Source organism: Cupressus sempervirens, chromosome 5 (genome assembly GCF_028749045.1).
Source record: "Cupressus sempervirens isolate cs-2001-9-10 chromosome 5, ASM2874904v1, whole genome shotgun sequence".
NCBI classification, from domain to species: Eukaryota; Viridiplantae; Streptophyta; class Pinopsida; order Cupressales; family Cupressaceae; genus Cupressus; species Cupressus sempervirens.
In genome coordinates, this window is record NC_143122.1 from 668,645,333 (window position 1) to 668,670,494 (window position 25,162).

Here is a 25,162-nt window from a genome sequence, read left to right on the forward strand (position 1 = left end):
AAAAGGAAATTGCAAAGAGCTTCAACAAACCCAATGAAGCTATCAAGTACTTTGAATAGTTACTAAAATCACCAAGATCCAGTAATGACACTTTAGGACTAGGATACACCAACACTAAAATATAAGACTCATGAAAGATTGTAGAAGAAAGAAATAACAAAGGTAAGAACACAAAACCCACTTGTCATTTTTGTGGTAAAAAGGGACATACCTCTAATGTGCGTAAAAGCAAGAATGCCAACTAGCATGACAAACCTAAAAACATGGGTCACTGTCACAAGTGCAACAAGCAAGGACATCAAGCACATGACTGCAAGACTAGAACCATTAGGACACCAAGATTTGAAGGTCACTACTACAATTGTAAAAAGTATGGATACATAGCTTCTAAATGTAGATCAAAGCCTATGTGGACACCAAACCAACCAACAAAGTCAAATAGTCATGGACATCACTACAATTGGGACTACAATATTATGAAAAGTTGTCACTACTATCAAGAATATGGACACATTCTAGAGAACTACATAAAAAACACTTTAGCCACTTGCTTCAATTGTCTAAAAACTAGACACATCAGCAAGTATTGCCCAACAAGGTCAAAGGCACCCAACTCTAAGTTCAAAAAAAGAAAAAGGAAAGTTGATGTTGAACATATCAGAGGAGAAATGAATAGATAATGAAAAAGAAAAGATGGAAGCAACACATCCAATGGAGGGATCACTTCACCTAAAAGGTCAAGTGGTCACACTTCATCCAACTAAGAAAAATAAATTATGTGGGATTGATATTTAAATGTTTTATCATACATCAGTTCCAAGACTCAATCAGTACTAAAAGGGTTACATTAGCATGAATAAAGATGCAAAGTTAAAACTTCAAAATTTTCACATTGTTGCCAAGTGAGGAAAGTTGCATTCAGATGTCGAGTTGTTTGCCAAAGTTAGTAGAAGTCAAGTTAGGAGTGGATGTCGAGTGAAGGGAAATTCCTATTGAAGTTGAGTAAGGGAAACTCTAGTGTATGCCAAGTATTGGAAAATCAATGGAAGCCGAGTGAAACAGAATTGCATAAGGAGTTGAGTGGATACTTGTATATGCACTCAACATTAAATGCTATGAAATGAAGGGTATAAGGTCATGTTTTCAATCATTTTTCATCATCGTGAACACATAGTAAGAACAAGAAGAGTGCAAAAATGGTTTCCAAGTAGAGATTGAAGATTTTATGCAAATTAAAGCCAAGATTCGGCATCATTATATCAATTCAAGGTATTTACACTAGTGCTGAGCTAGGCAGTTAAGCCATTTTTACATTTTGAAACCCTAGTTTGAAGAAATAGCATCTAGCTCTAGGAAACCCCAAGATAAAGAGCCTTTTGAGGTTCAATTAGTTAGTAATGAAGTTAAGTAGCCAAATTTTAGACCAATTCCCAAGGCAACATATAAAAATGACCCTGTCAGAGCTTTATCCATAATTCCACCTAAAGTTGTGATGGTGCAAGATGTTAGAAGATGTTATAATTGCAAAATTGTAGCTATTGGTGACATGGAGATTAGGGAAGCATACAATAAACTATGTTATAATAGGGTAGAGAAGGAAGAGTTTCAAATTGTTGAAAGGAAGGGCTTAACCCATGCCCTAGATTTCCCTACTGTATTCAAAATGGAATGGATAAGAATTGTGCTGAGCAGAATCCATGATGGACATCTATGGTTGGAAGATGGACCCATTAAACTATGTAAAAGAATTATACATAGAGTAACTAGGTATCCAACCCTAGAATGGCCAAAAACTCTAAGGAGTGATTCAAAAGAAGCCATAGAGAAGAACATTGGGGAAAAGTGGAACAAGAGAGGGATGACAATTAACACCATCAAGTATCCTCTTGTAGAATTTTCTATTAGAGTCATATCTCATAAATTTTTCTAGTCAAGCTGACTCAATAGTGTACCTTGTATTGTAGTAGATGTGGGATACAAAATTGTTAAGAAGGATCATACTTATGATCTAGCTAAACTACAATTACAACAGATTATGGAGAATTTGGGAGCCATAAGAAGGTCCAAGGGAGCCCATTGAAAATTTGGAGCAATTTTGATATTTTTATACTTTTATGTATAGAATGGATTCCCCTCTTTTGGAAAAGTAAGCTGGAAAACAAATAGTTCAATAGTAGTACAAGTGAATGAATACATAGAATAGATGGGGGTAAATTTTGAAACTATTATGACTAGCTACTTTGAAGACTTTAAGAAGTCAATGAAATAGAGACTCTGGATACCTGTCTCTCTTTTTGAACAACAAATTAATGACATATGTTTCTTAGTAGACATTGATTTCATGTACATCCAAGCAATAGTACTAAGGGTGAGATGGCTAAGGCCACTTGGATATGAAATCAATATTGATGAGGCATCATCAACAATCATAGCATTGCTAGCAGAGGACATTGACAAAAGTGTTCAACCCTTTGGCACTTTTGATATTATAAGATCTAAGGTGGATATGGAATTGAAAACTACTTCAACCTTGAAGAAAAGGGACAAATTGGTGAAGAAGATTAAGGTAGGATTTGGTGAAGGCACTGCAGAAGGTGAGGAGGATGATGAAGAGGAAAATGAAGATGAAGAAGAGAAGGATCAAGGACCACTAGCATTGACCCAAGGCACAGGAGGATATGAAGAAGATCAATAAGGTGCCAAAGAGGAAGTGGAAACCAAGGAAGCACCTAAGCTAGAGGCAATGAAAAGAAAAACCACCACCAAACAAACTACCAAGCCCAAGAAAGTTGCTAAGAATAGCCCAGAAAATCCTACCACAAGAGCCAACACAAGAGCCACATCAAAGAAGACCACTGAATAGGAAGGTCCAACCAAGAAGAAGTTGAGAAGAAAATATGTTGCACCTCCTGAATCAGATGCAAAAATAATAGAATCTGATGATCACAGGCAATTCAGAGTTGTAAGTCACACCCCTAAGTCTAATTTGGAAAACATATCTGAAAACATTAGGGATAATGCAAACTTATTTTGTTTAAAAGGCATTGATTTTAATAAGTTGAATAGAGAGGAACAAAACATGGTTGAAGGGCCAGTCTACACCATGATGAAAAAGTTCAAGAACACTCCACTTGAACTTGACAATAAAATGCCCAAGTAGTTATATTCAATTATAGAAAATAAATGGCATTATTGCCTCAATATGGAAAAAGAAATAAGGGAGTCAACATTGGCTTGAGTAATGCCTAAACTTACTAAAGGGAACATAAGAAAAGAAAATAAGAAGCATGGGAGAAAATTTGCACCCAAGTATAGAGCCTTTAGTATATTGTAGAATAAAATTGAAGATGTTATGAAAAATTTCACTCAAATGTGGAAATTGATTTATGGGCTGACAATAGTGAAAGAAGGAGAAATAGACCCTATTGAGGGTAGAAACAATGAAGAGGAAGAAGACAATGATAAGGAGGAAGAATGAGAAAAAGAAAAGATAGATGTTATAGTGGAAAAGGAGACACAAAGAGATGAAATGTGATGGAGTACAGCTCTGCTACCACTAACAAAGGTATGCTTTGATACCACTTCATGGAGTATAGCTTTGCTACCACTAACAAAGGTATGCTCTGATACCACTTGATGGGGACACAACCCAAGTACAGAATAGACACAATAGGAAAGGGAAAATTTTATTAACTATGAAAATATGCAAGTACATTGAGTGCAGAGAAACAGACTCCAAAACATGCCCTATGGGCTTACAATAACATAAATCTAGAGATAAATTCTTCTCCTAGTACCTTCTCTCAAACTCCACTCCGAACTACCTTTTACAATGCCAAAAATGTCCTTAAATAGACCCCAGAGGGTTAAGGATTAGGAATACATTCTAGAAAGTGCTAGTTGGTATCCACCGACCAAATAGAAGGTTCCAGAAGCCGCGTTAGAAGTTGACGCAAAACTAGAAGAATCTAGAAATGGTAATTGAACTTTCGGGAGGGATAACATTTGAACCATAGCTCCGATTGACAAACTGTTTACATTTCTAGAAAGCTCTCGAAGTGCTCTATAGCCCTATGGACAAGCTTGGCTTGTCCCCAATTTTTTGGCCTTGTTTGAGGTCATTTAATGCCCCTAACCTGACTTTGAAGCATTCTTAGGAGGTCTCCAAAAATTGAAAAACTGCAATAACTTTCAAACCATGGGGCCTTTTGACTTGGTTCTTTTTTTGGAATGCTCTAAATTAAAATTAAATTCATCTAGCCAATTTACACCTTCTAGTTCACCAAAATGATTGCTCAATTACATACTCCTATTTTTTCAGCATTTACATGTATCCCAAGGTGTTCAAATACTCTATCCTAGAACACTGATAGTGGAACTATGAGAGTTGGAACCTTTATTTGACCCAAATGGGTATCCAGAAATGAAAACACATAAAATAGAAACTAAGTCTAAGTACATTTTTTTGGGTGACACAAGATTGCCTTATACCTCTGGATGCTCTTGCATCAAAATGGCAACTGTTGAGGAGAAGCAACAAGAACAGAGGGTGCAAGAGATATAATTGCCACCACCAAGTCCTCCACATATAACTCCCACACCTGTAGATATAGTAACTATTCAAGATGTTCCTGACAATTCTGGTTAGAACATAAATCCACTAACTATAGAGGATATCAAAAATATTTTTCACCAAACTACACTGCAAGCACAATTGTGTACAAATCTAGTCTTGGTGAGTGTGGAAGAATTGCAAAAAGTTGTGGCAGAGATAATAAGGGATAAGGTGAATCCACAAGAACCACCTTCTCATATCCCAACAGCCACAAGTGGACAACCCTAAGAGCAAGCTACACAAGACACATTAGAAAATGTTGACTCTATAGTTCAAGTCTTGATGACTGAAAAAAGACACATGGGACAGAGGAGACAGAGCCTACAAGGGAGCAAACAAGATAGATAGATGCATTTGTCTCTATAACACAAGAACAATGTGCACCCCCAAAGATCATAATAATTGATCAAGAAAGAATAAAGGAGGAGACCCCAAAGGAGAAGGAACAAGAGGTAATACAAACATTGATAAACTTGCCTATAATAGGGACTCCTACTGGAACAACTCAAAAGTTGAGCACTGAAGCAATACCACTACAAATTTCAGCACCAGGCTCAAGCTCTACAAGAGTAGCAAGGGTACTTAACTATGGAGACCCTACACTAGATGAGGACATAGTCATTCCCAAATATGACTATGAAAATATGAACATTGATCAAATAAATAAAGTGCAAGAGGCACTTGAGAGGAAGAAAAAGCAAGAGAAACTCAAAAATGAGTATAAACAAAGGCAAGCTTTGATTGAAATAAAAGAGATCTTTCAAGATGCTTTTAGCTTGTAGGTACCTGATGAAACCAAGTCTATTATGGAACAATTATCCAGTATAGTGGACCAGGTACAGAATGAAGACCTTGATACTAATGCAAAATTGTTAGAATGGTTTGAAAAGAAGTTTCAAATGAAGGTGATTGAGAGAATAACGGGTGAAATAGCACTATCTTAGGTGGAGCTAGCCAAGAAGATTGAAAAGGTAAAAGTAGTACTTGAGAATATATTCTTATTGTACTCAAAATTGTGTGATCCATCCATTTTCAGACAATAAACCAGCCAATGAGTTGTGAGCTTTGAGAGGAACCTTAAGATATCTACTATGCAATTACCCAAGGATCCAACTCAAAGTGAGAAGCATTTTCAAACTACACTTCACACTCAGAAGGAACTAGCTATGTTAACATCAAATGAGGCAAATGTGAAGGCCAAGCTAATATAGATTCAATCTGCTATCACCCCACACATGGAAATTTTGTAGAAAGAAATGGCCTATGCTGAAATTTTTTTAAAGAAAGACTCCAATCTTTTTGCATTGGAAGGCCTAGTTCACCTTGCAGTAGAGACAACCATCTAGCTCAAATAATTGAAAATTGCACTAGACAATTGGGATGCTTCACTAAGGATAGTCATGGAGGTAAATAAATTCTTTTTGGCTAAGTATTTAGTTAATGCATAGAATCCTTTGACATAAGTATCAAAAAAGGGGGAGAGAATTATATAAAGGGGGAGATAATGGGAGATAAAACTAAAGGGGGAGATAAGAAGTTAAATTTTGATAAGCCAAAAGGAAATTAAAACTACAAGGGAAGATGTGTGAAAGGGGGAGTAAAACTAGAGTAGGGCAGATAGAATAGAGACAAAGAGTATTAGAATAAACATGAGACAAATCTATCATGAGAAGTTGTGGATATAGCAATGGCACATCAACTCAAGTGAGAGTTACAAATTTTGAGGTATCTTCAAAAAATTTTGAACAATTTTTGAATTTTTGTATATATGCCAAAAAATAGTATATTATACTCAAAAAGATTATATTCGTCAGGTATAGTTAAGTGTTTTTGACACCCATGTCAAAAGGGGAGATTGTTAGTCTCAGATATGTTTTGACAATTGAGTGTCAACACACTTAAGAAATTTTCTAAGTTGATGTCGAGTATGACATAGATGCCAAGTTACAGTATGTGCAAGCCATAAATTCAATAAGTGTTGAGTCATTTAGATGTCAAGCAAGTTTCAATTTCTGAGTGACAATAGATGCCGAGTAAACTATAGTTGTTGAGCAGGAAAAAAATTCTATAGGTTTCGAGCAAGACATAATTCTTATGTATGTCAAGCATTATTAATCAGTAAGTGTTGAGTAACACATAATCAACATAAGAGTTTGTGCCCTCACAAACTCAAATGTAAACTATTTTTGAGCCAACACAAGAAGAATCTCAAAGGATTAAAAGATAAGATCGAATCTTTTTTATTCCTTATGAAATCAACATGCAACCAATCAGAAAAATGGAAAGATTTGAGCAGGAAAGATGGATGAATCTTAATCATAGGTTCATACCTAACCCTAAGTCTTGAAACCTTTTTAAGGAGGTCAAAACCCCATAATTTAGTGTGTGTACAAGAATGGAAGGAGAAAATACTAGCGAAGTTTGAAGGAAGTGAAAGGGGTGTAAAGACTTGGAAGAAGAAGAACATTGTAGAATCAATTGGTTAGAACAGAGTATCAAGTACTTCAAACAAAATCATATCATATCAAAAAGGATCAGATCAGATTGGATAGTAAAAGGATTTGAAATTAGCAATTGAGGATTTTTATTTATCAAGTCAACACATTCTACTATATTTTCTAGCCATTGTATTAGGAGAATGAAAATCCTATGAAGATAGGTTGGTTTTATAGCCATATTGTAAATCCTTTAACAGGATGATATTCCAAGTGAATGTTTGTAAATCCTTTAGATAGGTCACTTTTAACAAATTCTTAGAGCCTTTAATAGGGTAGGCCTTTCATAGGGTAGACCATTGATGATGGTCAAGCATTATAACCTTGAAAAGTTACATATTATTGCAATGATAAGTTGTGGGTGTCATCCCCACCCCAGTTTCACCTTCTCATTTTGGAGGGTTTCTGGGTGATCAAATATTGTGTTGTTTATTTTTCATGCATGCCTTTACTTTCATGTTAATTAGAAATGTTTCATGCATGTATTGATTTCAATTAAAGGTTTTATTAGCTTAAAGTTTGATACTTCTGATTCACCCCCCCCCCCCCCCCCCCCCCCCCCCGCCCCAATTCCAACAATACCATGTGTAAAAACATAAGGAATGATATAGAAACCTTGAATGTATGTGTTAAGGAATTGAGACAAAGTATAGAAGAATGGAAGCAAACTTATGCTATGTTTAACTTGGCATACATCCATGTTCAAAGTTTTTGATAAGAAAATCAAAGAAAAGGTAACTGAGCTTCAAACACTCATTGACAACTTTATGAACTAGAATTTGAAGTTAGAAATCATTGAGCATACAATGTAGACACTACATGACAACATCAGGGATACTCAAGAAAAAATAGAGAAACTTCTGAAAAGATTCACTCTTTTGAGAGATCACTTGTCATGTCCCCTTTTCAAATAATTAAAAATAATAATCTTTGCTAAGACGGGCAGGCCCAAGAAAGTGAAGTTTCGGAAAAAGGGAGTTAATCTTTGGAAACCGTTGGACTAATAAATGATAATTATTATTAAAATATGTTTCATTAACCTCTCTTGGACGTGAGTTATAGTTATGCCCTTTTTAAAGAGGTTTGGAGGCATTTTGGGGGGATTCCAGACTTGATTTTCACTCATTCTTTGTTATTCTTCAGAGGCTGCCAAACCTGTGGAGAAGGAGACCCAAGAACGGGAGTTTGCAGGTTTCCAGGGAGACCCAAGAACGGGAGTTTGCAGGTTTCCAGGAAGGCTAAGGACGGGAGTTTGAAGCCATTCCATGTGCATGCTCATACAGAGTTTTCCTTTGTGCTGAACAGTGCAGATTTGTGAGTTTCCGGGTGTATTTTTGTAAGAGTTTGGTGTTTCCGGTTGAGTATTTCATATCAGTTTTGGTTGCTGCTGTATTTTATACTTTAAGCTGTTAAAATAGAGCTGAATATATATATTGGGACGTGATTAAACTTCTGAGATAGATTATTAGTGTTCTTGTGGTGTTTTCGAGCATATTTTGTGCTATTTCGGGAGCCCGATGAGCATAGTTTTGGTCCTACATTTTCGAGCTGTTGTGTAAAGGCTATACGGATCTGGAAATATCAATTTGTAGGCTGTTATGCTGCTGAAAGTTCTGTAAAAATTTCCATTTTCAGATTCATTAATAATTTGTGAAGTTGTGAAGCTTTTAGCACTATTTTCAACATACCCGATTTGGGGTTTCTTAAGGAATTTGGTGGATCTTTGTGATAGCAGTTGTTTGATTTTAAAGATCTGATTAGAGGTTGGAAATATCATAAAAAATCAGAAAAGGGACATTTCAGTGGTATCAGAGCCATGATCTTGCCAGCCTGAGGGTTTGTAGAAGTTGCAGAAGTTTGCATTTCAGTTTTGACAAGTACCCAGATCTTGCATGTCAGTTTTGACAACTACCCAGATCTTGCATGTCAGTTTTGACAACTACCCAGATCTTGCATGTCATAATTTGGTGGTTGCATGTTGCTTCTAATTAGTTTCATGTCAAAATCTATGGTTTCATGCTACTTCTAATCATTTTCATGTTAGTTCTTGGTGAATTTGGTGGTTGTAGAAGTTTGCATGTCAGTTTTGACAACTACCCAGATCTTGCATGTCGGTTTTGACAACTACCCAGATCTTGCATGTCATAATTTGGTGGTTGCATGTTGCTTCTAATCAGTTGCATGTCCAAATCTATGGTTGCATGCTACTTCTAATCATTTACATGTTAGTTCTTGGTGTTTGAAGAAGTTATATCCTATTGGGGTTACACTCTACTTTATCCAGAATGGACAGGTATAGTATAGAGTCTCAGAGGGAACAATCTTGGACAATTGATAGCCAGAGTCAAAATAATAGAAAGGATGGTTATTTAGACATTCGAGATAAACTTATGAAAATAAGCCATGACATGTCTAAACAGTTGGTTGAGCACCACCGTATAAATGACATGTTATCTGACCCAGCTAAGGTGGATAAGTTGACTGGATTTCTATTTGGCAGATTTTCTCACAGGACAGATGACACAATTCCCAAGAACTTGCATGAGGAGTTTGAGAAACTAGCTAATAGCCAGGTAGAGGTCTCAGATTCTACTCTGCCAGAAGAGGTGGTGGGAAAGGATATTACACAGATTGATAGTAACGGTCAACTTGATACTCAAATTGAGACAATTGTTTACAGATCGTCAAAGGGTGATGCCACAGGTATTCAGGATGGTATAGTTACAACAGGCAGTGACTACAGTGTAGTGGGTTCAGATGATGATTATGAGGATGTTGTTGTGCAGGATGGTGAGATACCTGGTAGAGATGAGCAGACATTGAGCATTCATGACTTTGCTGAGAAAGAGTACCAGACACAGTTAGATGCTTCATCACATGAGGTTGAGGCTGGTAGTACTTCACATGATTTGTCCAGCCAGCTAAAGGTGAACAAAGATAGTAGTGTGACTTCATTATCTCATCATGACAGGTATGTGGAGTTAGTTGGTATTGGTCATATTACTCAGGTGAGGAGTTTACTTGGGTTACCAGTTGATTCTAGTTTACGGATATGGACTCGAGATTGTTATATTGGCATTTGGGATTCAGTTGACTGGAGATCTTTAACACTTTTTGGTAGCAGTGTTTGTTTGGGTGCTATCATGGATTTGATTAGCAGATTACACGGTGTTGTCTTTTTTTGTGCCAGTATCTTGTCTCATGTTGGTATTAGTTTTTATACACCAATGTTGGGCTTTGTTCATATATCCAGTCGGCCATACTTGCTGGAATGTGTTGATGATATTTCATATTTGGCAGTGTGTATAGATGAGTCCCAGGATCATATTGGCATTGATGACATCCAGAAGGATACAGTGGGCAGTTTTGAAGACTTAGTTTCCTTGGGTATAGAGGAGTTGGACAGCAATGCTAATGTTTTTGATACTCTGTATGTTGATATGAGCTTTAGATTTGATTCACAGGATATGGATGGTAATACTCTAGAGACTAGTAACTTTGAGGACACTCCTTCAGACAGTGCATTAGAGGAGGCTTGTAGGAGACAGTCAAACCAGTGCCATCATGTGTCTAATCAGTTGAGAGTTAGTGACCAAGACATTGCTATCACTTGCCAACATTTTGATGCTGCTCGTCAGTTGTTAGCAGTTTATGGATGGGGTTCTCCTACTAGTGATGAGCAGGGAGGAAGTTATCTTTCCTTGACAGAGATCCACTCTTTATGGGAGGCTATTTGGATTTTGAGACAGAATTATATGCAGTTGGTAGCCGACAGAGATTATCTTATGGAGTGGGGCGGTACAGCATATGATGCATTGTTGGCCAAGGAAGATGAGGTGAGTGAGCTTACTGAGCAGCTTGAGGTGACTTCTGAGATTCTTGAGAGTACACAGTTGGCTCTCAAGGAGTCACAATTTCATTTGGCTAAGCTGACCATGGAGTTAGAGCAACTACAGTCTTTACCTGATTCTATACAGTCACAAGCTGTGGTGTTTGCTGATCTGAGGATGTCCATGGTCGAGATTGTTAGAGACAGTGGAGATGGGGATGCATCCATCCTTGATACTAACATTGGCATATCAGGTTCATTCCAACTAGAGTCGGGTTCAATTGAGTTGGGTGCTGTAGCAGATTTTTGTGGTGTGCCTGACATGTTGGTGACCTCTAGTACTGAAGGCACAGAGACTAGAGATGTATCAAAGGTCATGTGTGATGTTGGTGAGTCGACAATTGGCATGGTTCCTGCTAGTAATACTACTCCCTTGGTGATATCTTTGGAGGTAGTAGTCAGTTCCAACATGGTTGATGATCAATTGCAGTTAGTTTCATCTGGATTACAGTCTGAGCCACTGACTGAGATTGGCGCATTCTATCGGCATTACACTGTGAGGTACACTCATCAATTTACCTTTGATGACCATGTTGATGAGATTATGATACAGAGATGTACTTTGGTTCCTAGTGCTTATCATCAGTTATGGAATAGTTTGATGCCTCGAGATGAGAGTTGTGATGGGCATGACATGGCGATAGGTTCTGTAGTTGATAGCTTGATAATACATGACTTAGAGCAGGAGTTTTGGAGTGATGCTTCAGCAAGTGTTGTTATTGATTCTACTCCTTTGGCTATGACATCTCCTGACTTAGCTAGTGATCAGTTACAGTGGGTTGTATCACTTGTTCATGGTGAGCTGTTGACTGAGGTTGGTTTTTTTAATCAACATTATATTGCAGGGTATGTACATCAGTTAACAATTGATCCTTATGCTGAGGAGTTGATGGCAGGGAAATTTGGTTTGGGTTCCATTTCTTGTTTTTTATCTTGTGATGGCTTTTCACCATCAGGGGTGCATGGGAGTTATGGTTATGAGACAATGGCCAATGATCTACAGAGTTGTGTTGACTACAGGAGTTGTACAGTGTGTGGATTCTCCATACTTGGTATAGTTTCATTTGAGAGCATTCACCATTGTTGCAGAGTTGGATTGTACATTCCATATAGGCCAGTGGAATGCATTGATGGTATTTACTATGTTGGTAGTCCACTTTACTTGGGTTTTGATATTCTAAGAGTTTGTGTCTCATGGATTTTTGACTGTGGTAATGGTGATTTTGGAGTTTGGTTGAGCTATAATTGCCAGTTTGATTATGGATTCCTCTTGGTCATATTGCAGAGGATCTTGCAGGAGCCTATGTTAATTGGTAGTAGTATAGTTCATGACTACATTTGGGATCCAGGTGGATTGATTGGTTTATTGTTCAGCCATTGCTTGAGGACAAGCAATGATTGGGAGGGGAGGACTTGTCATGTCCCCTTTTCAAATAATTAAAAATAATAATCTTTGCTAAGACGGGCAGGCCCAAGAAAGTGAAGTTTCGAAAAAAGGGAGTTAATCTTTGGAAACCGTTGGACTAATAAATGATAATTATTATTAAAATATGTTTCATTAACCTCTCTTGGACGTGAGTTATAGTTATGCCCTTTTTAAAGAGGTTTGGAGGCATTTTGGGGGGATTCCAGACTTGATTTTCACTCATTCTTTGTTATTCTTCAGAGGCTGCCAAACCTGTGGAGAAGGAGACCCAAGAACGGGAGTTTGCAGGTTTCCAGGGAGACCCAAGAATGGGAGTTTGCAGGTTTCCAGGAAGGCTAAGGACGGTAGTTTGAAGCCATTCCATGTGCATGCTCATACAGAGTTTGCCTTTGTGCTGAACAGTGCAGATTTGTGAGTTTCCGGGTGTATTTTTGTAAGAGTTTGGTGTTTCCGGTTGAGTATTTCATATCAGTTTTGGTTGCTGCTGTATTTTATACTTTAAGCTGTTAAAATAGAGCTGAATATATATATTGGGATGTGATTAAACTTCTGAGATAGATTATTAGTGTTCTTGTGGTGTTTCCGAGCATATTTTGTGCTATTTCGGGAGCCCGATGAGCATAGTTTTGGTCCTACATTTTCGAGCTGTTGTGTAAAGGCTATACGGATCTGGAAATATCAATTTGTAGGCTGTTATGCTGCTGAAAGTTCTGTAAAAATTTCCATTTTTAGATTCATTAATAATTTGTGAAGTTGTGAAGCTTTTAGCACTATTTTCAACATACCCGATTTGGGGTTTCTTAAGGAATTTGGTGGATCTTTGTGATAGCAGTTGTTTGATTTTAAAGATCTGATTAGAGGTTGGAAATATCATAAAAAATCAGAAAAGGGACATTTCATCACTTATCCTCATAGGTTACATTGCTAGAAAATTAGTTGGAGGAATGCTTGGCAAAAAAATCCTCATATGAAAAATTCATGGCTACAGATTTGAACATGGCAGAGTTAGCCACAGATGCTTTATGTGTGTTAATTAGTGTATCTGATGCACTAAAATATAGTTGGAAGAAACACTTTGCACAGTTGAAGACCAACTTCAGTGACTATTTTTCCAAGTTTTGATGTAGCTACTAGATTTTGACAGAATTTTTTTGGCTGTCACTAATGTCCAAGGGGGTGAAATAAGGAAAATTTCTATTATAAGGGGGAGAAATAAATTATAATTATATTTTGAAGTAGATTAGTAAGTTTTTCTTTAAGAAAAATTTGTAATCAGAGTTATAAGGGATGTAATTCTTTCAAAACATGAATACAATGTTTTTATAGTGTTATGGTTATTTAATTTGATTGGTATGACAACATGTTTGGGACTTAGCCAATTTTCCCAAAATATTGCCATCAATGCCAAAGGGGGGATTGTTGGCGATATGACCAATCAATCATACAAGGTGAGTTATATGGTTGTCATTTATGGCAACATATTTGTTTTGTAGTTTAGTCGTGATTATTTGTGAAGGAAAATTGTCTAAGTATTAGGCAGTGTTATAGTAGCATGATAGATTTGATGATAGTGGAATATTCTCTTGCACAGTTAACTAGAGATGCATGATGTCATACTGATGACGCATACTAGTGTGCACCTTCGTACAACCAAGTTCAAGTTATGAAGGAATTGGTGATGCAGTAATGTTACAATGTAGAATAGAGCATGCCAACAGAATGAGTCAAATGAGTTGAATAATTGTTTTAATTATTAATTTTTAATGATCTGACTCTAAGGATGATATGTGAGCCACCAAAGGAAGAATCTACCAATATGTTTGGTATAAATAAAGAACTTCATTTGCAAAGTTAATGTAAAAAAAAGGAAAATGAATAATTGTGAAGTATTGTGAATGTTGTGAAATATAAGTGACAAGTGAATGTGATGTTATGATTTGTGATGCGAAGAAATGTTATATGAGATATGATTCATATTGATATGTGCAGAATCACTCTTTGTGTGGAGAATTGACAATCAAAATATTTGAAAAGTATATCAAGTGATCCAATATTGTATGTATATCTATTCTCTTGAGGAACTTATTGTATAGTTGCATGTTAGGGTAGTGGGCTCTTCTTGCACACATTTGTAAATGATCTACCAACTCCTAACAGGGTTGAAGCAACTCCTAATAGGCTTGAGGCTTCTAACAAGGCCTAGTCTCCTAAAAAGGACTCAAGACACTATACATTCTTCATAGACTCCTAATAGGGTCAATATCCTTAACCATATTCTTTATATAGTTAATCATCTTGTTGGTTCCATCCCCACTAGGGTTTTCCCTTAACCAAGGTTTCTGTAGTTAAAAAAACATGGTTTTATGAGTTCTCTTCTTTTATGGTTGTTTATATTGTTTATCACTATTGGTTCTATTCATATGCATGCCTAAAAGTAATTAATAATATTCAATTGTGGGTAAAAATATTGAAAATATTGATTCACCTCCCCAATATAATCTATTTCTAACAATACACTGGCCTCGAGTTTCACAAAAGATTTTGCATCACTTTGTGCAAGAAAGTGCATTTCTCTACACGAGGATATGAATTACTCTACATGAGGATTCACAACAATCCATGTAAGGTTTTGTTTCTCTATGTGAGGAAGTACATTATCACGTGAGAAACTATCATTCCCATGTGAGAAAACACAACAATGCAACAACAAGGCAAGATTAAAAAGCATAAAAACATGAAAACCTCCACACTGAGGAGTACTAGATCCATGTAAATAGAGGAATAATCACTTGAGAGACAAAAAGAGAACAAATAACTCTAACATTCAAACCAAAACAACATATGAAAGAACATGAAAAAAGAAACATTCCAATGTACATGTACATGGTTCATAAATAGGACATCATAAGAAGGAAATGTAACAATCAACATTGCAGTGTACTGAAAAAACATCATAATGAACTAAGAAACAAAACTGAGTGTGTGGTTCCTCCCAACCATAGTAGCATCATAAGACCATCCTGGGCCCTATCCATCCTTGTGCATAACATCCCAAACCACCAAATAGAGTGTTGGTGCTATCTTATGAGGATGTCACTACTAAAACATGTTGCAACATAAGAATAAAGAAATCTAACATGGTAGAAGTAAAGCATAACATAATCCTAGTGTAACACCTCACCAAGGTAAAATAAATAACCTAAAGTTTTACTAAATTTGCCAACATTTTTGTTTAAACAAGAAAGATAAATTATTCACATCAAATACATAGTAGCGGAAGCAATAACATACAATCAACTAGAAGCATACATGACAGGTTACATTCCTTAAGGATCCTAAGACATTAAATCACATTTAAATTTAATTAATACTAAGTCCATCAAATACCACATCCATATGAAAGAATAATTAGAAAGTCCAATGTCCATTTAAATAATATACATTTGTTCTGAATGCCTCTTGGCAAATGAAATCCAAAATGCTTAATCATCCACTGTACATGTCACAGGGTATGACAGGCTAAAAGAATATACATATGCAGAAATAGAAATACATCCTCCTCCTCGGATCTATGATACAAAGTACAATAAATGAAACCATCCACCCTACATGATATATCCATCCATCATAAAAGATATAAACATCCATCATAAAATATATCCATCCATCACAATGATACATAGATAGAATGAAAGGAAATGCGAATAAGGAAGCTCTAACCACGGTAGCAACGGACAAATCTTAATGGTAAGAGTAAAAAAGCACTACCACCTAACCGCATGGAACCTAAATGGCCCACTCCCATTGTGCTAAGGAGATAGTCTCAAGTCTAAAACATGATATCAAACCAAATACGAAAAGTACTCTCTAAGTATAAGAAATCCTAAAAGCAATCTAACTCAAGGGTTCCAAAATAGATTGACATCTAGACCCAAAGGCACACAAAGACATGTAGGAAACCTACTATGTAAGCGGAAATGTGTCATCACATGAATCATGCTAGAGTTACCCTAGTAGTCTCTCAGGACCCTGACCCCCTAGTGATCCCTATGCGGCCACTAGTATCGTCTTGTACTGAGAAAGCATATTACAGATGCAAAGTTGCAACCAAGCGTTCTCTCTACTCTCATCCTAGTCCGTACTACTTGAGGCATGGGCAAGAACATACAAAGAATCTTATTAGGTTCATCTTATTCCCATTTAGTGTAGTGTTTTCACTTATTAAATAACTTACAATGGGTTACCCTAGTAGCCACTTAGGGCCCTAGCCCCCATTGCAAGCCACTTCTTGACATTATATATAGATAACCTATCCTAGGCTCATAAAAGCACAAATCAAAGAATCATAGTAAAATCACCTTAGTCCTATACAAGTGACTAGAAAGCATCAAAAGATAATTCACAATAATCACATCAATTCTCTATGAGCAACTGGAAAACATCCCAAACAATACTGATCAAAGACTCAAAATGGTTAAGTGAAATATGTCATAACATGACAACACCAAAATAAACCATAAGAAACACCTCAGCTTCACAAGAGAACACTGAAAAGCATTAACAATCAGTAGAACACACACACATCATAGAGCATACTAGACACATTACCATGGTTGAGTATAAAATATCAAATTCAAACCATTGTAACATCACAAACATAGAATTCCCAAGCCTCTGGTAACATCCTAGGACTGGTCAACACTCTAGTCAACCCAAACCCAAAACATAGACAACATACAAAAAATAGAGTAGTCTCATAGTTTGGTTGATTTGTAAACATGCAGTTGAGTTAAACAGTAAGGTAAAGTTTTCATTCAATGTAAGTTTATTGAATACCTACGATTTACCAACTAACCTTTACAATTTACCCCATTCTTATACTCAAATATAATGTCCCATTTACACAATTTGATTCAAGTCAATTTCTAAAATATTCCCAAGGGTAAATTATTTATTTAAACTATTAAAATAATACTTGTTGATTTTCAAAGAAAACAATCTACGATTTTATTAAAACTAGTATTATAATAATTTAATAATTTTAAAACTTAATTAAACAACTTCCCTTATTAATTAATCCTAATTAAATTAAATTTAATTGAATTAATTAATAAAGTATATAATTCAAAATTTATGATTCCAAATCATTTTAATAATAACTTAATTAAATTATTAATAATAATAGTTTATTTAATTTTAATTTTAATTATTACTAAACAATTACCAATTTATTAATAAAATAATAACTAATAATAATTGATTAACATTTTATAAATTGAAACTTATTAATATTTAACATACATTAAATAACATTTAATATATATATTAAATAACATACATTAAAATTAATATTAATTAATTTATAAATAAATATTATAATATATAATTAAAAACTTTAATAATTTTTTAATTTTTTTTATAATAACCACATCTTTAAAGGCCCGTCAAGCTACGTAGCAACTTTGTTGTTGCCGCAACAAAGTATGTTGTGTCAGTAGTAGGGTCTGTTGCGTACGCATGTTGACAGAGCCAATAAAGAGGAGGGGGTGGGGTGTGGGGTCTTCCCCCCCCCTCTCCAAATTAAATTTTTATTATATATATATTTTATATAAATTTTTTTAGTGTAAAATTTAATTAAAACAATTTAAATTTTTTTTTTTCTGCATTAACATACACACACATAGACACACACACACACACACACACACACACACACACACACACACACACACACACACACACACACACACACACACACACACATTTATTTTTATTGTAAGATTTTTGTTTAATAATTAAAACAAATCAAGCCGCCCCATAAGCACGCGCGCGCACACACACACACACATAACATTTACAATTTTAGTCTGATAGGAGAAACATAATTAACCATTCAAATTTCTAAATTAAAATTTCTTTAAAAGAAAAAAACTCAAAAACCCTCCTTGGTTTAATATCTAATCTACACAATTAATAGACAAGGATTCTAGGATGTTTCAATCTCTACGTATTCAAGAGATTTAATCATGCATACTAGAATTTCACAACATTGAAACGCTTGTCACAGAGAATTCTTTAGATAACCATTCAATAGACACGATGAAGATAGGAAAGAAAGAGCGTAATAAATTGAGCGAATAATCACAAGCATCTACCTAGACTTTGATGCTAATTTCTATGCCCAAGAAGATTGTAGAGAAATTCCTCCTCTTAAAACCTTCTCCTTTCTAAAAATTCCTTCCTCTTTCAAAATGAACCCCCAAATTGTGATATTGAGTTCTCTCCCTAAAACTGGGACACTAATTGTGCATTCACCCCAGAGAACTCCTTACTCACCAGACCTCAACTCTAAATTAACTTTTCTTTATCTTTCTTTTATCTTTTCTTTATCTTTCCCATCCACGTTTATTGAATTATTAAATTACTTTATTTAATTTTCACTTGACTTCTCTTTTAATTAATTAATTAAATTTAATCTCATTCACACATCATGCAATGATGAAACTTTTAATAAATTAATTTCTTTTCCCACTTCTTAGATTATTTTCGAATGTTTAATTGGTAAAATATTTATTAACTTAAACAATAATATTATTTAGCATTTATTTAAAAATGAACTCTAAATATATTATTATTAAATTAAATAAATATTATTACATTCTAACATTATTCTTATAACTTTTATTTTAAGTTTAATTTTTTTATTCAATTAATTTCCCAATTAATTAAATAGTAAAATATCATAATAATTTTCCATTAAATTAAATTATTAATTTAACCTTTTAATTAGACTTAATTAATAGAAAATTCACCAAAGACTCATAAAATAAAATACGAAAACCCATCATAGAAAAACACATATGAAATCAAACTAAAGGGTTATAATTATGGATTAACATCATTCAACACATTCAAAAGGTAGTCAACTCAGATACTTGTCCTAATTTTCTAGGACAAATAGCTTAAAGGTTTAGGATTTGGATTTAAGAATTTATCTCCCCTCTCTTACCATTGAGATAATGTGATAGGGTATGCTCATCCTGGCAATTCAGGGAAGTCGATACCCAGTACCTGCAACCTGCATATAATCTACACATGTACAAACACAATATTCTAAGCTAAATAGGCAATGGTAGGAAGTGGAGCATCGTGTTGATCCTGACTAGTAGGTGACTATGATTCCCTTCCTTAACTACATAAAAAATGTACTACATAAAAAAAACAAACACGCACACCATACACATGCAGTATGGGGTAAGTATCCATAAGAAAACACATATGATAATAAACCATCTAACTAATCATCATCACTAATTGAAAATACTGTAATAATCATTATGTATTTATGAATTATAGAGTACCAAGTAATCTCATCATATAATCAACTAAATCTAAAACAATATCTAATAAACTCAAAACAATAGTACTAATCATGAAACATAAAACTAGCCTAAAAGAGTTCAGCAATTATATCAAAAATGTAACTTAGGGGCAGGCACTACATCCACCCCCCTTAGACTTAGGCTTACTCCTGGAAGCCTACAAGAATGATAAAACTAAGGAAATCACTGTGTGGGTCCCATTGAACCCCTTTCTCCTTGTAGGAGGATATGACTCTATTGATAACACTACAACAATAATATCTGAGATAACAAGGTGCTATAATAACCACAAACACACTACTTTCAATCACTTAGAGCAATATGATACTAGTTTAATAATAAACCAAAAACCATATTGATCCAACATTCATTCTTTTAACACATACTGAAATAGATCCCCTAAACACTCTAAACGAGAACAACATAATGCTCACAAAGACAATCAAAGACATACTATTTTAAAGCATAGATAAAAGATACATGTTTTGAAAATAGGATAAGTTTTCAATTTTCAATTTTTTCCTATATTTAGGTTTATGTATAATTTTAGTTTTGAAAACTAAGTGTTCAAGTTTGAAGTATACAACTAAAAGTTAAGTTTCAGTTTCAATTCAACTAGTTCAAGTTTTCAGTTTGAAATTGATATACACAAAAAGTTTTACTAAGTTTTCCAAACTTAGTAAAACTTTAGGTTAATTCTTTTGGATCCCTTGGTAGGCCATTACACCTAGAAAATAGATAAAAATATCTATCATATGCTAATCATCTTAATAAGGAAATGCATCAATAACTAAAATCATCTAAATATGATATACAAGCATTCCAATGAAAGCATAAATCACAAGAAAGCATACTTTGGAACCTAAACTACCAAGCGAAAACATCCAACAATGGTTACACTAGGAAAAAAAGACTGTCGTTGTATAATGGTCCCCAAAATTGGTATAGGTAGCAATGCCTCCCAACCATGTAGAACCAATAGGTCCACTCTTGTTGTGTTGATGGAGAAAATGATCCAACCACAAACATACGTAAAACAAATATGCATGGCTAACACTCATGCTAAATAGTATGATGATTGAAACCAAGAACATAGACAATGCATAAAATATAGGTCCTAGTTAGACACTCAATGGGCTACTAAGTAGGGGCTGACATCATGGAGAGTCACTTTACATCAACAAGCCCAAGCTCAAATCATGCATTTCAACTCCTCAATGGAGGGCCCTGCACATATATTTTACTATCTTAAGTTTTACCACCACTCACACATTTTATTTAGTTATCAATTACTTCAAAATTTTGCATGCCAACCCTTATGATATAAAGATTAGGTTGTGGAAAAGAAGTCCCCTCCATATGCTACCCTACCCTACCCATGCTCATCCAACAATGAGTGCCCATAGGCATGCATATTCCAAATCTAACCCCAAATGATTTGGGGACTTGTGGGGTCTAAAATTCCCTTTTAGGTCTTTTTCCTAGACTTCACGTGGCTTGTCAAGTTCCCAGTCAAGCAATTTTTTTGAATGTGGAGGCTTCTCAAGACAGTAAAGCAAAAAATTGGTAGAATGGAGTGAAAGTTCAAAGGAAGTGGGCCTCATTATTTGGAAGGAAACCTGGAGGAAAATCTTATTTCCCTCTAGTAACGTCAAAATCCTGTTGGGAAAAAGGTGAGTTTCAAATCTATATTCCCAATTAGATTGTTGATTTTTTTGTTACTTCTATGGATTACACTCTGGTTGGCAAATTTTTGGGGGCTAGACTAGATGTTGATACCCTTCAAAATATGTTGAAATGGAAGTAGGCAATCCATGGTCAAGTTGATATAGCCCCTATAGCGAATGGATTCCTGTCTTTTGTTCTCAATTGTAGGGAGGATATGAATATGGTTCTATGTGGAGGACCATGGATGTTTGGTAAAAGCACCCTCACAGTTAAGAAATGGGAGCCTAATATGGATTTATCTGATTTTTTTTTCTTAAATACTCTGATTTGGGTGAGATTTCTGGGCCTCCCCTTAGAATGATGGCATGAAGACATTTTCAAGGGAATAGCGGGATCCTTTGGGGAACTTATTGCTATTGATTAGGCTATGGTAGTGAAATCAAAACTAAATAGTACTAGGTTATATGTGAAAATGGCTAACCTGAATAACCCCCCTGATAAGGTGGATTTTTTTTCAAAACTTGGGAAAGGACTCAAGAAGTAACCTATGAGGATCTCCCAAATACTTTTTTTTCTTGTAAAAAATAGGTTCATTGGGTTAAGAACTATCCTACCAAAAGAAAAAATCAAACTAAGGTTGTTAAAGAGGACAAGAAGGAGGAGGATAAGACCTAGAAGAAAGTATGGAGACAAAAATCTAATGGTTAGAATGAAAAATAAAATAATCTTAATCCTAGAACTAGTTTTGAGAATGAAAAAAAGAATTCTTTGAATTTTGATAAGTAGGATGATGGTCTTGTTTTGTCTAGGCAAGAAACCCACTTGCCTGATTCGATGAAACAAATTGTTATATACCAAAAGAATGTTATTAAATGGGAGGATTTTTTTGAACAAGAGGAAATAGAGGAAGGAGAAATATGGAAATGAGAAGTAGTCATTTGATTTTGGAGAAAATGCAAAATGGGGAAAATTTGTTGTTGGAGGAAGTGCAAAATGGGGAAGTTCATACTTCTGAGATTCAACAAAATGGGGAAGTCTATGCTGTTGAGATTTAGAATATTGAATCCCTGTCTCTTGAAACATCTCTATGTAATGATTGAATTCCTCTTTGGAATGAATTGGAACCAAAGCAGAAAAGCCTGGAAAAGCTGGACCTAAAATAGAAACAGAGCCAGAAGAAAAAGACTGAGAAGAAAAACTCCTCAATTCCTAAGAGAATTGAGACCTGAAGCATTAAAATGGAGGAGAACTCTAAGAGGGGGCAACAAATTAAGGTTAAACCGAATGTGGGGACACCAAAAAACTAGGAAGAAAATCTTCAAGGAAAACAAGAGAAATTGAAAGCTTATAGAATATTGTTGATGGAAGATAGGCAACTATTCTAGATTTTACCCCTAAAAAATTACCATGAAAATCTTTACTTGGAATATTAGGGGGATGAACAGTAATCATAAATTGAATATTTTTCATAACTTTTTTAGGGAGCATAAACTAGATATCTTTCTACTTCAAGAAACAAAGATGGCAAAGAAAAGAGCTGAAAAGATCAAGTCTTTCAAGGAATACTGTTTAAAGGCAAGTAGTTCGGAAGGGGCTTTAGGAGGAACTCTAATACTTTGTAAAAAATTCTCGTATTCTAGTCTTGTTATAAATGAAAGTAAGCATTTTATGGTGGTTAAAATGACTAACTTATACCAGAACTTGGAATGGTTCCTAGTCAACATGTATGCCCCTAATACTAAGAATTCTAGAAAAAATAATGGAAAACTCTATCTACTATTAAGAGCAAAGAACAAAATGGTAGATGGATCTTTATGGGTGATTTCAATGTTCCCCTTTATGGTCAAGAGAAAAAAGGAGGAAATGTTAGTCAGCTTGATGGGAGGTTGGATTTAATGGAATTTATTAATAATGAAGGGCTTATGGATATGGATCTCCATGGTATAGAGTTCGCTTGGACTAATAAAAGGATTGGAAATGAATGTATACAAGCTCATCTGGATAGGGCCTCGACATCTCTTGATTAGACTAATGTTTTTTTTTTGTAAACTAGAAGCTTTTCAAAAAGTGGGATTAGATCATTTTCCTTTGATTTTTCCTACTATTAGGGCATATTCTAAGAAAAACTATCGATTCAAATTTGAAAAAATGTGGATGCAGCACCCACATTTTGAAAGTAAATTGGAGGAATGGTGGAGCATTGAAGTTAGAGGAATTGCTCTTTATAAAGTGGCTTCTAAACTCAGAAATGTTAAAAAAGAGGCTAAAATCTAGAATAAAAGATGTTTTGGGAACATTTTTGAGGTCAAACCTAGAATAAAGGAAGAGTTGGAAATTATCTAGGATAAGATACAGAAGGAAGGGTATACTCTTGATCTAGTTAGAGAAGAAAATGGTAAACTGATGGAGTATCATGATATTGTCACTAAGGAGGAAATCTATTGGAAGCAAAGGTCAAGACATGTTTGGTTGAAGGAAGGGGATAAAAACACTAGGTTTTTTCAACTTTCTACAATGAAGCATAGGGCTAAAACTTGATAGGTGATAGGAATATTACTGAGGAAAAGGATATTTCAAAAGAACCAGTTTCTTTCTTTGCTTCCCTTATGACAACTAATCCTAATATTGATCTTCTTAACCAAGAGGAAATTCTTAGTATCATTCCCCCTTTGGTTACTAGAGATCAAAACAAGATGCTGGGATCCATTCCTAATGATAAGGAAATTTATCAGGCTATCTGCTCCTTAGGTGGGGATAAATCTCCTGGTCCAAATGGATTTCCTATGTTCTTTTTCTAGTAAGAGTAGAATTTGATTGGGAAAGTTGTTTGTTGTGCTATCAAAGAATTCTTTGGGGCTAAAAGAATTCTCAAAGAGATTAATTCTACCTTTCTCTACCTAATTCCTAAAAAGGTGGGTGTTGATTCCCCAAACCAATTCAAGCCTATAAGTTTATGCAATTCTTTTTATAAGATCATTTCTAAGGTCCTCACTTCTAGGCTTCTCTTGGTGCTTCTAGAAATAATTGTTGAACAACAAAATGGCTTTGTTCTAGGTAGACAAATTTTGAGCTCTGTCATAGCTATGCATGAGAATATCCACTTTTTATTTTGTTCTAACAATCAAGGGTTCACTATGAAAGTTGATATTGGTAAAGCCTATGATAGAGTGGAGTGGGATTTCCTTGAAAAGGTTTTATTGGCTTTTGGTTTTAATAATAATGTTGTGTGGATTGTTCTTCAACTCATCTCTACCTCTTCGATTGTTGTTTTGGTTAATGGGTGTTCATCTGCTTTCTTTAATCCCTCCGGAGGTCTAAGATAGGGAGGCCCTTTATCTCCTATTCTTTTCACCATTATGGTTGATTGCTTGGGTAGGTATATTGGGAAATTGGTTTGGGATGGTGATATTTAAGGCTTGCAACCCTCTTCTCAACCTCTTATATGATACCATGATCAATTTGTTGATGACACTATTTTTATCAGCTAGGTTGATGTTAGAGAAACTAGGAATCTAGTAAAATCTCTAAACCTCTACTCCTTTGCCTCAGGACAACTAATTAACTGGAATAAAAGTTCTTTGTTCTTTGTGAACACCCCAATGTCTAGAAAAACCAAAATTACTAAAATCCTAGGGTGCTCCATAGGATCCTTTCCTTGTACTTACACAGGCCTCCCCTTGGGGCTTA